The sequence below is a fragment of the Diceros bicornis genome, chromosome 1, assembly GCF_020826845.1.
Source record: "Diceros bicornis minor isolate mBicDic1 chromosome 1, mDicBic1.mat.cur, whole genome shotgun sequence".
NCBI lineage: Eukaryota > Metazoa > Chordata > Mammalia > Perissodactyla > Rhinocerotidae > Diceros > Diceros bicornis.
The window spans coordinates 57227684-57244468 of NC_080740.1; the positions used below are offsets into that span (position 1 = coordinate 57227684).

A 16785-nucleotide genomic window follows, 5' to 3' on the forward strand; every position below is an offset into this window, starting at 1 on the left:
CGGGGCCGCAGGGCGGGGGGCGGGCGCGACGGGCGGGCCATTTCCTCGTCGGAGCCGGACGGGACTCAGACAAAGCGGCGGCTGTCGGCTTCGGGCCTCGGGAATCCTCTTGCGCTCGCCCCGCTCGCCGCAGGTAACTTCCTTCGCGCGGGCTTCGGCTCCCTGGCCGGGCCGAGGGGTTCCTCAGGCCGGGCCCCGCGGGCGGGCGGGGCGCCGTCTCTTTCGCGACCCCGCCGGGAATCGGGCTCCCGGCGGGCGCGGGTGGGGCGTCCGGCCCGTTTCCTCTGTGGGGCCCCGCGCCTGGGCCCTGGCCGCGCGGGCCGGCGGGGTCGCAGCTTCCTGGCGCTCGGGAAGTTGAGGGGCCGCAGCGGCCGGAGCACAGCGAGCGGCAGGCCCCGCGCGGCCGCGGCTCTTCCTCTCGGGAAAGTTTCTCCCGGTTTGTAAACTTTGTTCAAGTGGACTCAGTGCGCGTGCCAGGCCCGCGCTGGGCCCCCTCCGCCGCCTGCCTTGTGGTGAAGAGTCTGCACGTAGTTCCCGGTGCGCGAGTGTTCGGCACTTGAGTTTTCCTGGGAGGTGATTGTGGTTTCTGTGGTCGCGTCCCCTCCCCGCCCCCGAAACTTCGCGGTCTAGTGGACCGGAAGTTTGCTGAGCTCGCACACCCGCGTTCCCAGGCCCAGCGAATGTGAAAGTTAGAGTGCTCCCTTTTCTTTGACACAGTCTGGTTGGGAAGGTGCGCCACACCCGTGTGGACTTTTGGCTTGTACCATGTTAACCTTTGTTGTGCAATTACTCAGACTTCTTGTGCTGGTTAATTGGACACTCTTAATTCTGATTAGTCCTAGTTTTCACGAGTGGCATTAGAGTCTTTTTTGTTGACTTTTCAAGGAGTGTGCGTGTGCGTGAAGCACTTGTTAGACAAAATGTTGAGTGAATGCCTAACCTTGGCTTGGCCGGAATGGCGTCCCAATAATGCCGGCGGCGGTTGGCTCAGATCCAGGATTGACACTCTTGTATGTCCTCCTGCGCCTTTGTAAGATTTTTTGGTGTTTGTTTTGTACAGAATTTACAATAGTTTAGGAAAGTAAGATATGTTAAGTCTCCAGCTAAATTAAGGGCATTTCACATTTATGTTGAAGGAGATGATTACATCATTGTATTGTTGCAACAGGATAGGTGTTTAGATGAGAGGATATTTTGTTTAGCAGTGATTTTTAAAGATCGTACAGGTGCATGTTACTTTAAGAAAATATGAATTTGTAAATCAAGTTAATTAGGATGCGTTATTTTGTTTTACAAGAGGAACGAATGGAGAAATTATCTATAGCCTCTCCTCAATTATTTATCCTTCTTGACTTCTATTAAGTTAAAAAATAATTTTTCAGCCACTTTCTTAAGAGTTTACGGATGATTAAGATATGGTCTCTACTCCTAAGAGCTCACGATGTAATAGGGAAGGTACACACCCCAGGTGTAGTACAAGGCAGACTGTGATACATGCCATAACAGTACTGATAAGAAGCTTGTGTGTGGGTCTAATCCTGTGTAATACTAACGATAGAAGAAACTTGTGGAAGCATGGAGAGGGGGCTAATAAGTTTTGTTTGGATAAAGCCAGAAAGGCTTCCAGGAGGGGGTGGCATTTGAACTGGATGAAACATGAGTAGAGTTTTGTCAAGGGAGGAAGCATAAAAGGGCAAAGGAGTTTGTGGAATTGTGATGTAACTCTCTCCTGGTTTTCCTTATATTTGCTCTTGCTTCTCAGTCTTTTTTATTTCAATCCCCTCATACCAAAATTCTGTCCAACGTATCTCAGTCCTTCACACCATTGATGTAGCATCACCCTCACTCCCATTAGTAACATCTCATTCTATACGGTGACTTAGAGATCACGGGTGCCCTCTTGCTCCAAGTTAAGAATCACTTCTCTGCGCGGTCTCCCTGCTATCAAACTTATGTGCTCAAGTCCAAACTTCTCTTTTGAGTGCAGATTTCTCACCTGACCCACATGGTCACCTGTGTACCATAGAGCTGCTTGAGTGTCCCAGGGGCTTCTCAGACTCAACATGCCCAAAATGAGACGCCTTTTTCTTCTGGAGACATATACTAGATGTGGAGATCAGCAGTAACTGGCAAAGTCCTAGAATTTCTTTGAGAAAGTAACAATAGTGTGAGACATGACAGACCTGGTTTTGGGGGTGATGGGGGTGTGTGCTGGTGAAGATCTAGACAGAGGGAACAGGATCCTCTGCTTGTGTAAACGTCCTGAGACAGAAAAGAACTACGTGTTTAGAGACCCAAGAGAAGACCTGTGTAGCTTGAATATGGGCCAAGGAGAAGGCCTCACATGAGATTGCCAGTGAATGCCAGGTCACATGTTTGGATTTTATTCTAAGAGCTGTAAGAAGCCATTGTAGGGAGTTTCATGATCTGATTTCCTTTCTTTCTTTCTGTCCTTTTTTTTTTTTTTTTTGTTGATAAGATTAGCCCTGGGCTAACATCCGTGCCCATCTTCCTCTACTTTATATGTGGGTTGCCTGCCACAGCATGGCTTGATCAGCGGTGCGTAGGTCCTTGCCTGGGATCCAAACCCACCAACCCTGGGCTTTGAGCAGGCAAACTTAACCACTACACCACCGGGCCAGCACTATTTTAGAAGGTCACTCTTGCTAGTGCTTGCAAGGCTTGTATTTGTGTACAAGTGGAAATAGGGAGTTAAGCTAGAAAGATGCTGAGAGTGAAGGTATTGGGGATGAAGGGAGCTGTATTTTGGAGAAGTAAGACAGGCCTTAAATATGGATTGGATGTAGGGTCCTAGACTTATCTGTAATTATGTTTATTGTTTCCTTAGTGATGCACACTGCTCCCCCTGCCCCCCACATTTGTATGTCATCACTTTTATTTATTTATTTATTTATTTATTTATTTATTTATTTATCCCCCAAAGCCCCAGTAGATAGTTGTATGTCATAGCTGCACATCCTTCTAGTTGCTGTATGTGGGACTTGGCCTCAGCGTGGCTGGAGAAGCGGTGCGTCGGTGCGTGCCCGAGATCCGAACCCGGGCCGCCAGTAGCGGACCGCGCGCACTTAACCACTAAGCCACGGGGCCGGCCCCTATGTCATCATTTTCATGATGAACTTTTAGTCATATCCAAGACTCAAGTTAGCACTTTGCTTTCTAGTAGCACACCTCTTCTCACCAGGTAGTGTACTCCATTGTACTTTACCTTATTATTGATGTCCCTCTTTGCCTTTCCTGCTAGATAATGAGCCTGTGAGCTCCTTGAAGGTGGGGACTGATAGCCTTTAGCCTTTGGCATGGTACCTGGCCTGGAGGGCAAATTAGATGCTTGTTGAATGAAGGAGGAAAAAATCTTTTCTGTTTGGAGTATAGCTTGTGGGTGGAGCTATGACAGAGGAGTCAACAGATTATGGATGGCTCCCAATACGAAATTGCTGTTTTGGCCAAATTGAGAACCTTCTCCATTCCATTCTTTTTCCTTTCCATTCCATTCTAATCAGAGGTGAAATCTTCTCCATCCAGTCTTTATCTTACGTAAATTCCTTTTTTTTCGTTCTCTCTGATTCCCTAGTTTAGATTATCTTTTTATCTTTGAACTATTTGTAGTTCTCTGGATAAATTGTTCTGTTGTTATCTTTGGTGCCTTTTTCATATTTTTTCCTTTGCCTGGAGCACCCTTTTCTCATCCATCTGGCAAACTCATTTATTCTTTAAAACCCACCTTAGAAATCACTGCCTCTGGGTTTTCTCTTGGATCTCAGTGCTTCTAGAGTGCCTTGTACACATTTTGTGGTTGCGTCTTTCATATTGCTTGGTAAACATTTTTATGGATGACTTCCTCTCAGCTGGGGTTTCTTAAAAATGTTGTCTAGGTCTTTATTTTTAATAAAACTTTTTAAAATTAAAGTATAACATACATGTAGAAAAGTGCTCAAATCATGAGACTGTCTGCTTAATGAATTATTTGAGTGAGCACCACCCATATCCACCATCCAGATCAAGAAACAGAAAATTACCAGTACTCTAGGAATCCCTTTTTGTCCCTTTATAGTCACTACCCGCCCCTCTGCTCCCTTCAGTTTTTAATCTGAGAATCTGGAACATTATGGTTGCTCAGTAAGTGTTTGCCAAAGTTTGTTGAATTTCTTCCTGTCTTCCCCTCCACCATTCAGCCTTTTACATATAAGCAATACTCACTCTCATTTGAGAAACTGCTGTCTTGTTGCTGCACTGGTCAGACTCTTAGACTGGCATTCAAGGCCTTATAAGTTCTTGCCCTAACTTACTTTTTCAGCCGTATTTTCTACTGGAAAATACGTTGTTGCTACACGTCTTCTGCATCTGCCAGGCGTTTGTACTGCAATGCTCCATCCTCCTCTGACACAAATGCTCTCCATCTCTGAAGGCTGATTAACAAGCTTTTTCCACTGAGACGTTGATCATCATTGCCGAAAGTGATATTTAATTTATCTGAAATTCTAAGATTTGCACTTGATTATGACATTCTCACTCACTATCCTGTTTTTGTGTGTGTGTGTAGTAAAATGTACATAACAAAATTTACCATTTTTATGTGTACACTTAAGTGGCATTAAGTACATTCACATTGTGCAACCATTACCACTGTCCATATTCAGAACTTTTTTCATTATCCCAAACTGAAAGTCCATGTCCATTAAACAATAATTGTCCATTTCCCCTCCCCTCAGTCCCCTGGCGACCACCATTGTGCTTTCTGTCTCTTTGAATTTGCTTACTGTAGGTACCCCATATAAGTGGAATCATGCAGTATTTGTTCTTTTGTGACTGGCTTATTTTACTTAGCATAATGTCTTCAGGGTTCACCTGTGTTGTAACGTGTCAGAATTTCCTTCCTTTTTAAGGCTGAATAATATTCTGTTATCCATGCGTTTGTTGTTGGACACTTGGGTTGTTTCTACTTTTTGGCTATTGTGAATAATGCTGCTATGAACAGGGGTGTACAAATATGTGTTTGTGTCCCTGCTTTCTGTTCTTTTGGGTATATACCCAGAAGTGGAATTTCTGGGCCATATGGTAATTCTACGCTTAAATTTTTGAGGAACTGCCATACTGTTTTCCACAGTAGCTGTGTCATTTTACATTCTTACCAGCAATGTATAAGGGTTCTAGTTTCTCCACATCCTCACCAACACTGATTCTTTTCTTTTTTTTTTTTTTTTAAATAATAGCCTAGTGGATGTGAGATGATATTTCATTATGGTTTTGATTTGCATTTCTCTAATGATTAGTGATGTTGAGCATCTTTTCACGTGATTATTGGCCATTTATATTTTCTTTGAAGAAATCTCTATTCAAGTCCTTTGCCCATTTTAATCAGATTTTGTTTTTTCCTTGTTGAATTGTAGGAATTCTTTATATATTCTGGATGTTGATCCCTTATCAGATATATGATTTGCAAATATTTTTTCCCCAAATTGTCTTTTCTTTTTTTTTTTAAAGATTTTATTTATTTTTTTCCCCCCAAAGCCCCAGTAGATAGTTGTATGTCATAGCTGCACATCCTTCTAGTTGCTGTATGTGGGACGCGGCCTCAGCATGGCCGGAGAAGCGGTGCGTCGGTGCGTGCCCGGGATCTGAACCCGGGCCGCCAGCAGGGGAGCGCGCGCACTTAACTGCTAAGCCACGGGGCCGGCCCATCCCAAGTTGTCTTTTCACCCTGTTGATAATGTCCTTTGATGCACAAAAGTTTTTAATTTTGATCAAGTCCAGTTTGTTTTGTTGCCTGTGCTTTTGGTGTCATATCGTTTTGGTGTGTGTGTGTGTGAAGATTAGCCCTGAGCTAATCTAATTGCCAATTCTCTTCTTTTTTTTTTTTGCTGAGGAAGACCGGCTCTGGGCTAACATCCATGCCCATCTTCCTCTACTTTATATGGGATGCCGCCACAGCATGGGTTGACCAGTGGTGTGTTGGTCCGCACCCAGGATCCGAACCTTCGAACCCTGGGCTGCTGAAGCAGAGCGTGCAAACTTAACCACTGCGCCACCGGGCCAGCCCCTTGGTGTTATATCTAAAAAATCACTGCCAAATCCAGTGTCATGGAGCTTTTCTCTTATGTTTTTTTCCCCCCTCAGCTGAACTGTGGATACCTTGAGGGCAGAAAGCAAGTTACCACTGTAGCCACTTTACCTTTCAGCACAGTGAACACATGGTAAGCAAGGAAAACAGAGAAAGAATTTTGAAAAAATATAATTCTTTTTTTTTTGGTGAGGAAGATTGGCCCTGAGCTAACATCTCTTGCCAATCTTCTTGAGGAAGATTGTCCCTGAGCTAACATCCGTGCTGATCTTCCTCTATTTTGCACGTGGGACGCTGCCACAGCATGGCTTGATGGGTGTATAGGTCCGTGCCTGGGATTCGAGCTTGAGAAGCCCGGGCTGCCGATGTGCAGTGTGCGAATGTAATCACTACAACACTGGGCTGGCCCCAACAAAATATAATTCTTAAAAGGTTATAATAAACAATAGTTACGTGATAGGATGTTTCCTGCTATTGCTAATTTGTCATTGATTATATATCTATTATCTGATGAATTATGATAATATGCTTTTAGGAGTTTTTAATGATGAATTATGATAATATGCTTTTAGGAGTCTCAGCCCAGGAGTTTAGAGTTTGAACTTTGTCATCTATATTGAATAAGATGATTTATAAAAGATATTTATTTTAACTTCTAATGTGATAAAATGCTAATTTATCCTTTCAATTATGGAGTGCTGGACAAGACATGTTTTTATTCATATTGAGTGAGTAAAACCAGTGAACTAGTTCGGTTATTAGATAGCATTAAGTTGCTTATTTATCTTCTTTAAGACTCTTGTAGACCATAAATTCTTTTACTAGATGCTGAGCTCATTCAAGGCAATTACATTCTTTTGTATCTTTCTGTCTCCTTGTGATACCTGACTCATTTCTAAACCCGTAGCAGATCATATTCAATAAATATTGAATTAGTTATAGTAGATATACTTGTGCTCTATGTAGGATTGGGCCAGGTTGATGTGGGGGTAAAGGCATGGCTTTACATCCAGTTTATTAAAGTTTTTTTTAAATAAAAATCACTCATATTTATATTACCTAGAGATAAAGACTGTTAACATTTTGGTATATATCCTCTAATCTTTTTTCCAGGCATGTATATTGACTATATATAACTTTATAAAAACTAGATTTTACTTTTATGTGCTCTTTTGTAATCTACTGTCCATTTATAACTTGAGCATGTCCTCTATTAGTAGCATAAGATTAACCTTTGTTTTATGTACCACTAAGAAAAAAGAAACACTGCCAAATAAACTGGGAAATGCCATCAATTGTAAGACACATCTAGATTTTAGAGACTTAAAAATGTGAACTATGTATCCTTTAGAATTGATGAAATATGATTAATTCCACAGTGCTAACATAGCATATTAATGATTCCCTCCTATTCCATTATGTAACTTCTTTAATCAGTCCTCTGTTGGACATTTAGTTTCCTTCCAGACCTGTGTTAGTTTGTAGCTAAATCTTTTGCCCATCCTTGATTATTCTTTTTTTTTTTTAATTTTATTTATTTATTTATTTATTTTCCCCCAAAGCCCCAGTAGATATTTGTATGTCATAGGTGCACATCCTTCTAGCTGCTGTATGTGGGACGCGGCTCCAGCATGGCCGGAGAAGCGGTGCGTCGGGGTGCACCCGGGATCCGAACCTGGACTGCCAGCAGCGGAGCGCGAGCACTTAACTGCCAAGCCACAGGGCCGGCCCATCCTTGATTATTCTTTAGGACAACTTCTTGGCAGTGGAATTCCTGGGGGAAATTTTTGCTATTCTTTTTAATTTTGTATTGTGGTTGAATATACATAACATAGAATTTACCATTTTAACCTTTTTTTTTTTGGTGAGGAAGATTAGCCCTGAGCTAACATCTGTTGCCAATCCTCCTCTTTTTGCTGAGAAAGACTGGCCCTGGGCTAACATCCATGCCCATCTTCCTCTACTTTTATATGGGATGCCGCCACAGCATGGCTTGACAAGCGGTGCGTTGCTCCACGCCCGGGATCCGAACCTGCAAACCTTGGGCAGCCTAAGCGAAGCGTGTGAACTTAACTGCTATGCCACCAGGCCAGCCCCAACATTTTAACCATTTTTAAGTGTACAGTTCAGTGGCGTTAAGTACATTTACAGTGTTGTGCACCCATCATTACTATCCATTTTCAGAACTTTTTCATCATCCTAAACAGAAACTCTACTCATTAAACAATAACTCCCCATCCTCCCCTCTCCTCAGTCCCTGGTAACCTCTATTCTACTGTCTTTCTCTATGAATTTACCTATTCTAGGTACCTCATATAAGTGGAATCATATAATATTTGTCCTTTTGTGTCTGGCTTATTTCACTTAGCATAATGTTCTCAAGGTTCATCCGTGTTGTAGCATATGTCAGAATTTCTTTTCTTTTTGAGGCTGAGTAACGTTTTATTGTATATATATGCCATATTTTCTTATCCATTCATTTATTGATGAACACGGATTGCTCCCACGTTTTAGCTACTGTGAATAGTGCTGCTATGAACATGGGTCTACAAATATCTCTTTGAGACCCTGCTTTCAGTTCTTTTGCATATATACCCAGAAGTGGAATTGCTGGATTATATGGTAAATTTATTCTCATTTTTTGAGGAACTCCCATACTGTTTTCCACAGTGACTACCATTTTACATTCCTACCAGCAGTGTACAAGGGTTCTAATTTCTCCACATTCTTACCAATCCTTGTCATTTTCTGTCTTTTTGCTAGCAGCCATCCTAATGAATGTGAGGTGGTATCTCATTGTAGTTTTGATTTGCATTTCCCTAATCATTAGTCGTGTTGAGTATCTTTTCATGTTTATTGGCCATTCATATATCTGTGGAGAAATGTCTGTTCAAATCCTTGGCACATCATCAGTTTGTTTATTTTTTTGGTTGTTGAGTTTTAGGAGTTCCCCTATGTAATCTGGATTTTAATCCCTTATCAGCTATGTGATAAATATTTTCTTCTGTTCTCTGGGTTGTCGTTTCACTCTGTTGATGATGTCTTTTGATAGACAAAAGTTTTATTTTGATGAAATCCAATTTATCTATTTTTTCTTTTGTTACCTGTGCCTTTGGTGTCATATCCAAGAAATCATTGCCGAATTAAATGTTGTGAAACTTTTGCCCTGTGTTTTCTTTTAAGAGTTTTATAGCTTTAGCTCTTGCATTTAGGTCTTTGATCCATTTTGAGTTAATTTTTTTTTTTTTCCTGGGAAAGATTCACTCTGAGCTAATATCGGTTGCTAGTCTTCCTCTCTCTCTTCTTTTTTCTCCCCAAAGTCCCAGTACATAGTTGTATATTCTAGGTGTCAAGTCCTTCTAGTTCTTCTATGTGAGCCACTGCCACAGCATGGCTACTGACAGACGAGTGGTGTGGTTCCACACCTGGGAAGCGAACCTGCCGAACTTGAACCACTTGGCCATCAGGGCTGGCTCGTTAATTTTTGTATGTGATATTAGGTAAGGGTCCAACTTCCTTCTTTAACATGTGGATATCCAGTTTTCTCAGCACCGTTTGTTGAAAAGACTAACTATCCTTTCCTTATTGAATGGTCTTGACACCCGTCAAAAATCATTTGGCAATGCAAGGGTTTGTTTCTGGACTCTCTCATTCTATTCTGTTGGTCTATATGTCTGTCTTTATACCAGTCTACACTGTTTGGATTACTGTAGCTTTGTAGTAAGTTGATGCCAAATTAGCTCTTAAAGGTAATAATATTTTGTACATTTATATTCTATGGTTTGGTTGTTATGTACATGCTGTTGTGAAAATAAAATAAATTCATTAAAATTTTCCATATCTTAATTGTAGAGGTGAATATACAACTGAGTTTGTCAAAAATCATAGAATAGTACACCAGAGTGAATTTTACTGCATACAAAAAGTGAAAAAATAAATAGGTAACAAATAAATTCATTCAAAATATATATTTTTAGAAGTTTGACCTTCTATATGGAGATAAACAAGTAGTAAAAAACGTGAAATCAGTTATCCTTTCTGCTTTCCCAGCCCAAATCATTTTTTACTCATGAATGACTGTGAAGCCATACACTTAGAAGTCTTAAAGGAATTTCGGTTATATTATACATGTTGGAGGATTTAAGTCTTATTAGTACCTTCTGTTTTCTCTTAAGAAAAGAGTCTGGGAGCATGTAACAGAGCCGCACTTCCTAAAATTTGCCCAGGGGCCAGTGTGCTTGCTTCTAGACCCTGAGGTTGTTGCTTGTGCAGTGGGGTGGTCTGCTCAGCCTCCCACGTTGTGGGCCTGGGCTGAATGGGCCAGTCTGGGGAAGTGGACAGTCTGGCTTGACTTTCCCTGTCTCCTGCTGTTTGCTCACTTGCAAGAGCACTATACTAAGTTAGTCCATTATTGAAAGTTCAAAATGTGGAGAAAGAACCACGCTTCAAAATAAAACTTCAACATTGCCCTTTCTCTGTTGGGGCCTCTAAATATTCATTATTTATTTTGTTCTTTAGTTTTTTCATAACTTTCAAACTTTTTCTTCTCTGTGTGCAGGCATACCCCCAACCCCATTTCTAATGGAGCTTGAAATTAGCGTGCATTTCTATTTACTCGTTGATGGACTGTCATCTATCAACCCCATTTTTTGATTGGGATTTAATTTGTGCTTTTTCACTGGCTGCAAGTTTGGAGTAATGGCATATAATGTAAACACAGTTCGAAAGGCAACTTTGAGTGTTATTCTAATATTTGTAACAAAGATTACATCATTTGGAATAAGTATTGTACAAGTAGTATGATTTGATTTTTAAAGTCTCTTGTCATCTGTTCCGTGTTCCCATTGTAGTAAAAGAGGAGAGGGAATTATATTGTGGAAGTTATCATTTTCATCTGTAAGAACTTTTTTTAAAGACTTTGAGGGCTTTACAGAAGAAAATCATCATTTGCATTAAAATTTTATAATGAGGGCCGGTCCCGTGGCTTAGTGGTTAGGTGCGCGTGCTCCACTGCTGGCGGCCTGGGTTGGGATCCCGGGCGTGCACAGACGCGCCGCTTCTCCGGCCACTCTGAGGCCGCGTCCCACATACAGCAACTAGAAGGATGTGCAGCTATGATATACAACTATCTACTGGGGCTTTGGGGGGAAAAAAATAAATAAATAAAATTTTAAAAATTTCATAATGAATAATCCAATTTAATCTTAGTGTTAAATAACTGATCTTATTCCTTAATTGCTAATTTAAAAGCTAGTTCTTTCCTGGATTGCTTAGTTTTGGCTAATCTATTTCATTATATTGAGCTGTGGATTTCCTTCGTTTTTTTGTTCTGAGATTTCATTATTAAATATTGTGATAAATAAGTGGATCATAACTCTTTTGAAAATGTTTTATTGTTATGGTTTATTTTGTTAGTATTTGACATTATGAGTTGAAGATGCGAGTTGGAAGCCTGGTTAATTATCAGGTTACATAATCCTGGTTTTTTAACCAGGTTAGATTACAGACTGTTCTTAAAACTGAAAGTGCTGTCATAACTCAGAAAACACATTCAGTGTGGCCCATTTTAAGTGACATGAAGGATAGGAGCCTTTGCTAATAGTCCATTTGCCCTGTGCAGCTCCCATACATGCTTTCTTTCCAAGCAAAGATGCATTGTTACTATTCTTTCATGGTATGTTGAATATTTAATTATGTTAAATATTTCAACATTCATCTAGACTCTTAATCATGGTTTGTGAAAAATGATAGTGCAGTGAATAAGGCAGAAGCTGAAAGGGTAAGTTACTATTACTGACAGATCACTGTTCATGGAGGTTTTCTATTCCTGGGGATCTCTAAATTGGCAAAGGTTTCTTATAATCGTGTGTTATCATTTTCTTGCTTCCTTGGACCATCATGTTCTCAGAAAAGCTCTGGAATGACTTCGAAGTGTATCTTTAGAAACCTGTCATTTTGGAGAGAAGTGGCTAAGTGAAATGCGGGCTTGATCCCTTGGGAGGAGGGGAAAACACCCAACGAAATGGAAGATGGCAACCCTTGAGAGAAATTTAAGCTTCTTTGGGGTCATTAAGACCAGTGAAAGATGTGATGTTTTCTAGGTATCTTTATTGAGTCAGGGTCTAAGGCACTATTTAGTTTGCTGTATCTCAATTGCGGTGGGAAGGGTTCAGTTAAATACAATGCATTTATTAAAAGTCTGTCTTTCAAAGCAGATGCTGAGGAGATATTAAGAATGTGTAAGTCACCACTGTTAACCTCAATAAATTTACAAATGAGATCAGCTTTATTAGTATCACTGATAGTAAGAATTTGCAATCTATACCCATTTTTGCTAATCTATAACGAGAGACATTTCTTATTTCTTTCCACATGTGTCACTGTTGCTAGGTGAAACCTAAAACAGTTGAGCTAATTCAGTTAATCATTTATAGAATATTATTAGATGAAAGTTACCATGCTCAAAAAAGCCGTGGTCCCTGTGCTCAAAGGAGCTCTCAGTTTTATGAGAGACAGACACACTGATACAGTTGCTGTGGTAGAGATGCTTATAAAATGCTGAGCGAACGCAGAAAAGAGGGAATAGCTCTTTCTGTGGAAGCAGAGGACATTTGTGTGTCTTGAAGGAAGATGAGAAAGTCTGGAATGGTGCTCTTGTAGAGGAAGGGCTTGAATAAAGGTCTAGAGACACGCATGTGCACTGGAGAAGTTTCATGGAAGGAAGGCAGGTGATGAGGCACACAGGCTTGTGTGGGTCAGGTTTGTTTGCAGGAGTTTCGGCTTCATCTTGTCTGGTGGGGAAGCAATCCCGTTTTTTTCAGAGAGGAGTTGACCCTACAATGATGATACTGTGGCTGTCTGGAGGACAATTGGAAATGAGAAGACTCCAGGATGTTCTAAACCAGGTCCTAGGCCAGAGCTCTGAGAACAGGAAGGGTTAGTAGAGTGAGATATTTACTGAGGTGCTGAGGAGGGGGAGGGAAGAGGAGGAAAAGGGGGCCTAGAGTCTCCTTGAAGGGGACCTGGTTTGGTGGAACTTTGGTCAATGGAGTGGGGGAAGGCCACAGGGGGAATAGATGGGGAGGAAAATGCTTGGTTTGGGGCCTTAAATTTGAGGAACTCAGCTCTGCAGTTGTGTGCGTGGAAAAATCCTTTAGATTGGGGAAATGCTGCTCTGGTCAGGAAGGCACTTGCTAGCTGCTTTTGGCCTTCACTATGGTAACAGTAAGAGGTAGGGTTTGCGCCTTTGTTTTTTTTTGGGGGGAGGGGGGTTGTGTTTCAGGATTTCTCAAGTAACTATTATAAACAGTAAGAATAGAGTGAGTCCGCAGTATTTTTGAGTTAGGAAAGGTAAAGTCCAAACCTCTAATGCCTTCTTAATTTCTTTGCTTATCTTTCAGCCTTATTTTCTGCCTATTTCAATATTCATCTTCTGTTTTTCACTCACACTTCTGGTTCTTGGAAGGTGCCAAAGTTCTCTGGTGCCATTGTCCCTTTGCACAAGCTGAAACAGCTGCCTCCCTTGCCCTCCCATCGGATCCTGAGTGAGGACTCCCTGGCCAGTTGAGGACTCCCTCGTGGGTGCTCCTCTTGTGCACTGATGGAGCAGTTTACAACTTTATACTTTCTGTTGTATTATAGCTATTTTCCTGTGTAGACTGTATTTTCCCGCAACTTTTTTTTTGAAAATCTTCAAACGTACAGAAAAGTTGAAAGAATAATACAGTGAGCACTTGATTCATCAGTTCTCCTAGATTCACAAATTGTTAATATTTTTCAAATTTGCTCAATTACTCTATGTAAACTTTTCTTCTGAGGCTTTTGAAAGTCAACTGCAGACACCAGGGTACTTCACCCTTAAGTTCTTCAGTATGTAACTCCTAAGATTAAGGACATTGCCCTTACATAATTATGATATCACGCAAGAAATTTGACATTGATATAGTAACATTATGTAATTCCTTTTATTTATTTATTTATTAAAATTTTTATTTATTAATTTATTTTTTTCCCCAAAGCCCCAGTAGATAGTTGTATGTCATAGCTGGACATCCTTCTAGTTGCTGTATGTGGGACGTGGCCCCAGCATGGCCAGAGAAGCAGTGCGTCGGTGCACGCCCGGACCCGAACCCTGGCCGCCAGCAGCGGAGCGCGCGCACTTAACCGCTAAGCCACAGGGCCGGCCCCTTATTTATTTTTTTAGTTAATTTATTTTTTTTGGTGAGGAAGATCAGCCCTGAGCTAACATCCATGCCAATCCTCCTCTTTTTGCTGAGGAAGACCGGCTCTGAGCTAACATCTATTGCCAATCCTCCTCCTTTTTTTTTTTTTTCCCCCAAAGCCCCAGTAGATAGTTCTATGTCATAGATGCACATCTTTCTAGTTGCTCTATGTGGGACGCGGCCTCCGCATGGCCGGAGAAGCAGTGTGTCGGTGCACGCCCGGGATCCGAACCCAGGCCGCCAGTAGCGGAGCGCACGCACTTAACCGCTACAGCCACAGGGCTGGCCCCTATGTAATTCCTTTTAAAGAGTAGTCCAAGAACCAGTGTTGGCTCTCCCTGAGAACTTGTGAGAAATGCAGACTCTTATGTTCTAGCCTAGCCCTACTGATCAGAATTTGCCTTTTAACAAGATTCCCAGAAGTACTGATCTCATGTACAGTCCATATTCATATTAAATTCCCCCAGTTATCCCAGTGATGTCTTTTAGTTTTTTTAAAATCCAGGAATCAATAAAAGATCACATATGGCATTTAGTTGTCATTTCTCTTTAGTTTTGATTTCCAGTCTTTTTTTCCCCATGACATTGACACTTGTGGAGAGTTTAGGACAGTTTTGTAGATGTGCTACAGTTTGGATTGTTTCCACTTTTGGCAAGACTATGTGATATATATCTTTCTCAGGGTATTGCAGCAGTTGTCAGGTTGTTCCAGTGGTGATGCTGAGTTTAAACACTTAAGTGGCTTCTAAGTTTAAACACTTTAATCAATTAAGTGGCGTCTCCAAGATTTCTCTGTTGTAAAGGCACCTGTTCCCTTTTGTACTTAATAATTAGTTGCTGTGATGATCTGATAAGGATTTCTAATTAGTCTTTGTGTTCCTGGCACCTAGCAGTATCCTGGGACATGGTAATTGGTCAGTTGTTGATGAATGAATGACAAAATAGGTCTTCAAAAGTATATACTACAATACAAGTTTTAGAGACACTTCTTTCTTGTTTTTTCACTCAGTCTGGGTAACTTCCTAGACGCTAGTCAAGTTCAGGCAGCTTTTCTCTGGCTCTCCAATAAAAGTACAGTCCTCTTCTTCCTGTGCGCTTCTCCTTAGCTGTGTGAAAAGTTTCTCTGCTTTTTAGTCCCATTGTTCTAAAACAAAGACTTCTTTTCCCTTTTGTCTCTTCTTTTCTCTTGTGCCTTTAGTCCAGATGCTGGTTTCATCGTCTTTGCTTTTCAGACCAGAGTCATTCAGTTTCTTAGGGAAACAGGGACTTCCTGTGCATCCATAATCAATTGTCTGTTATGAGGGCTTAGTGCAGCTTTCTGTTAAACACTCTTCCATTGTTAATGGTCTCAACCATATGGGGTGGAAGTTAAGGAAATGATAGTGGATGCCCAGTCCATAGTGCAAACAGTCATTTCAGCAGCTCAGGAGCTTTCGTTTTTGTTTTTTCCTTCACTTGATCTCTCACCTCTTGCTGTATGCTCCGGCCACATTGGCTTTCTCTTTCTCTAAGTCCTGGAAGGTGCTGCCTCGCTTCTGTTACCTCTGCCTGCAATCCTTTTCCTCCAGATGCTCGGCTTGACTGGCTCTTCCTTGACTTTCAGATTTCAGCTCAAATGTTATCAAGACAGAAAGGCCCTCAGAGGACCCTACCTCATTCCATTACCGTTACCCTGCTTAATTTTCTTCCTACCATTGATACTGTCTTATTTACTTATTTATGCCATTACTACGGTGTATGTTTCATAAAGGCAGGATTTTTTGGTTTTGTTCTGTGCTGTCTGGTATAATGCCTGTATAGAGAAGGTACTCAAATATTTGCTGATTGAGTGGCTAAATAGTTGATGGAACTTTGTTTTTTTAGGTTCACCTTTTGTCCTTTGCTTAGTGAGTGCTTTTGGTAGTCATGGTGTCTTCTGATGCTTGTGGCATGGCAGTTCTCTCATTCATCTGTTCCCAGTGTTTCTCCATTGCCTTTGATACTCTCGAGAAAATAAGGAACAAAATGAGAACCATTAAATGTTTTATTGTGATTAAACAATAATTATAGGGGCTGGCCTGGTGGCGGAGCAGTTAAGTGCGCGTGCTCCGCTGCGGTGGCCCCGGGGGTTCAGATCCTGGGCGTGCACTGTGCTGTGGCAGTGTCCCATATAAAGTGGAGGAAGACGGGCACAGATGTTAGCCCAGGGCCAGTCGTCCTTAGCAAAAAGAGGAGGATTGGCGACAGATGTTATCTCAGGGCTGGTCTTCCTCACACACAAAACAAAAATTATAATAATCATAATCTTTAAAGAAATAATAAAGATTTATTTGTGTCCTTTTTCTCATAGATGTATAACTGGAAGGAGAGTGACAGCTTCTGCTGTGTGCCATATAAGTGCCTGATATAAAATGTATTTGTATATGATGAGTGGATCACATACACATGATGGTTTATGTAATCCAGTTATTCTGTAGTGAATGGGAAACTTACTCTGATTATGTT

The 16785-nt window shown here is 41.3% G+C and overlaps 1 protein-coding gene across 3 annotated transcripts in view; it reads left to right on the forward strand.

Moving 5' to 3' along the window:
- CTNNA1 (catenin alpha 1) overlaps positions 1 to 16785 on the forward strand; it is a 316163-nt gene that overhangs the window by 133205 nt on the left and 166173 nt on the right. Inside the window, exon 1 of one of the 3 annotated variants that reach the window (XM_058541339.1) lies at positions 45 to 133. The exons of 1 other annotated variant lie outside the window; for it this stretch is intronic. The gene's annotated coding sequence lies outside the window, so the exon portion shown is untranslated. Of the gene's footprint in view, positions 1 to 44; positions 134 to 6163; positions 6213 to 16785 lie in introns of those variants that run through there. One more of the 3 variants, XM_058541348.1, reaches the window with a different exon arrangement.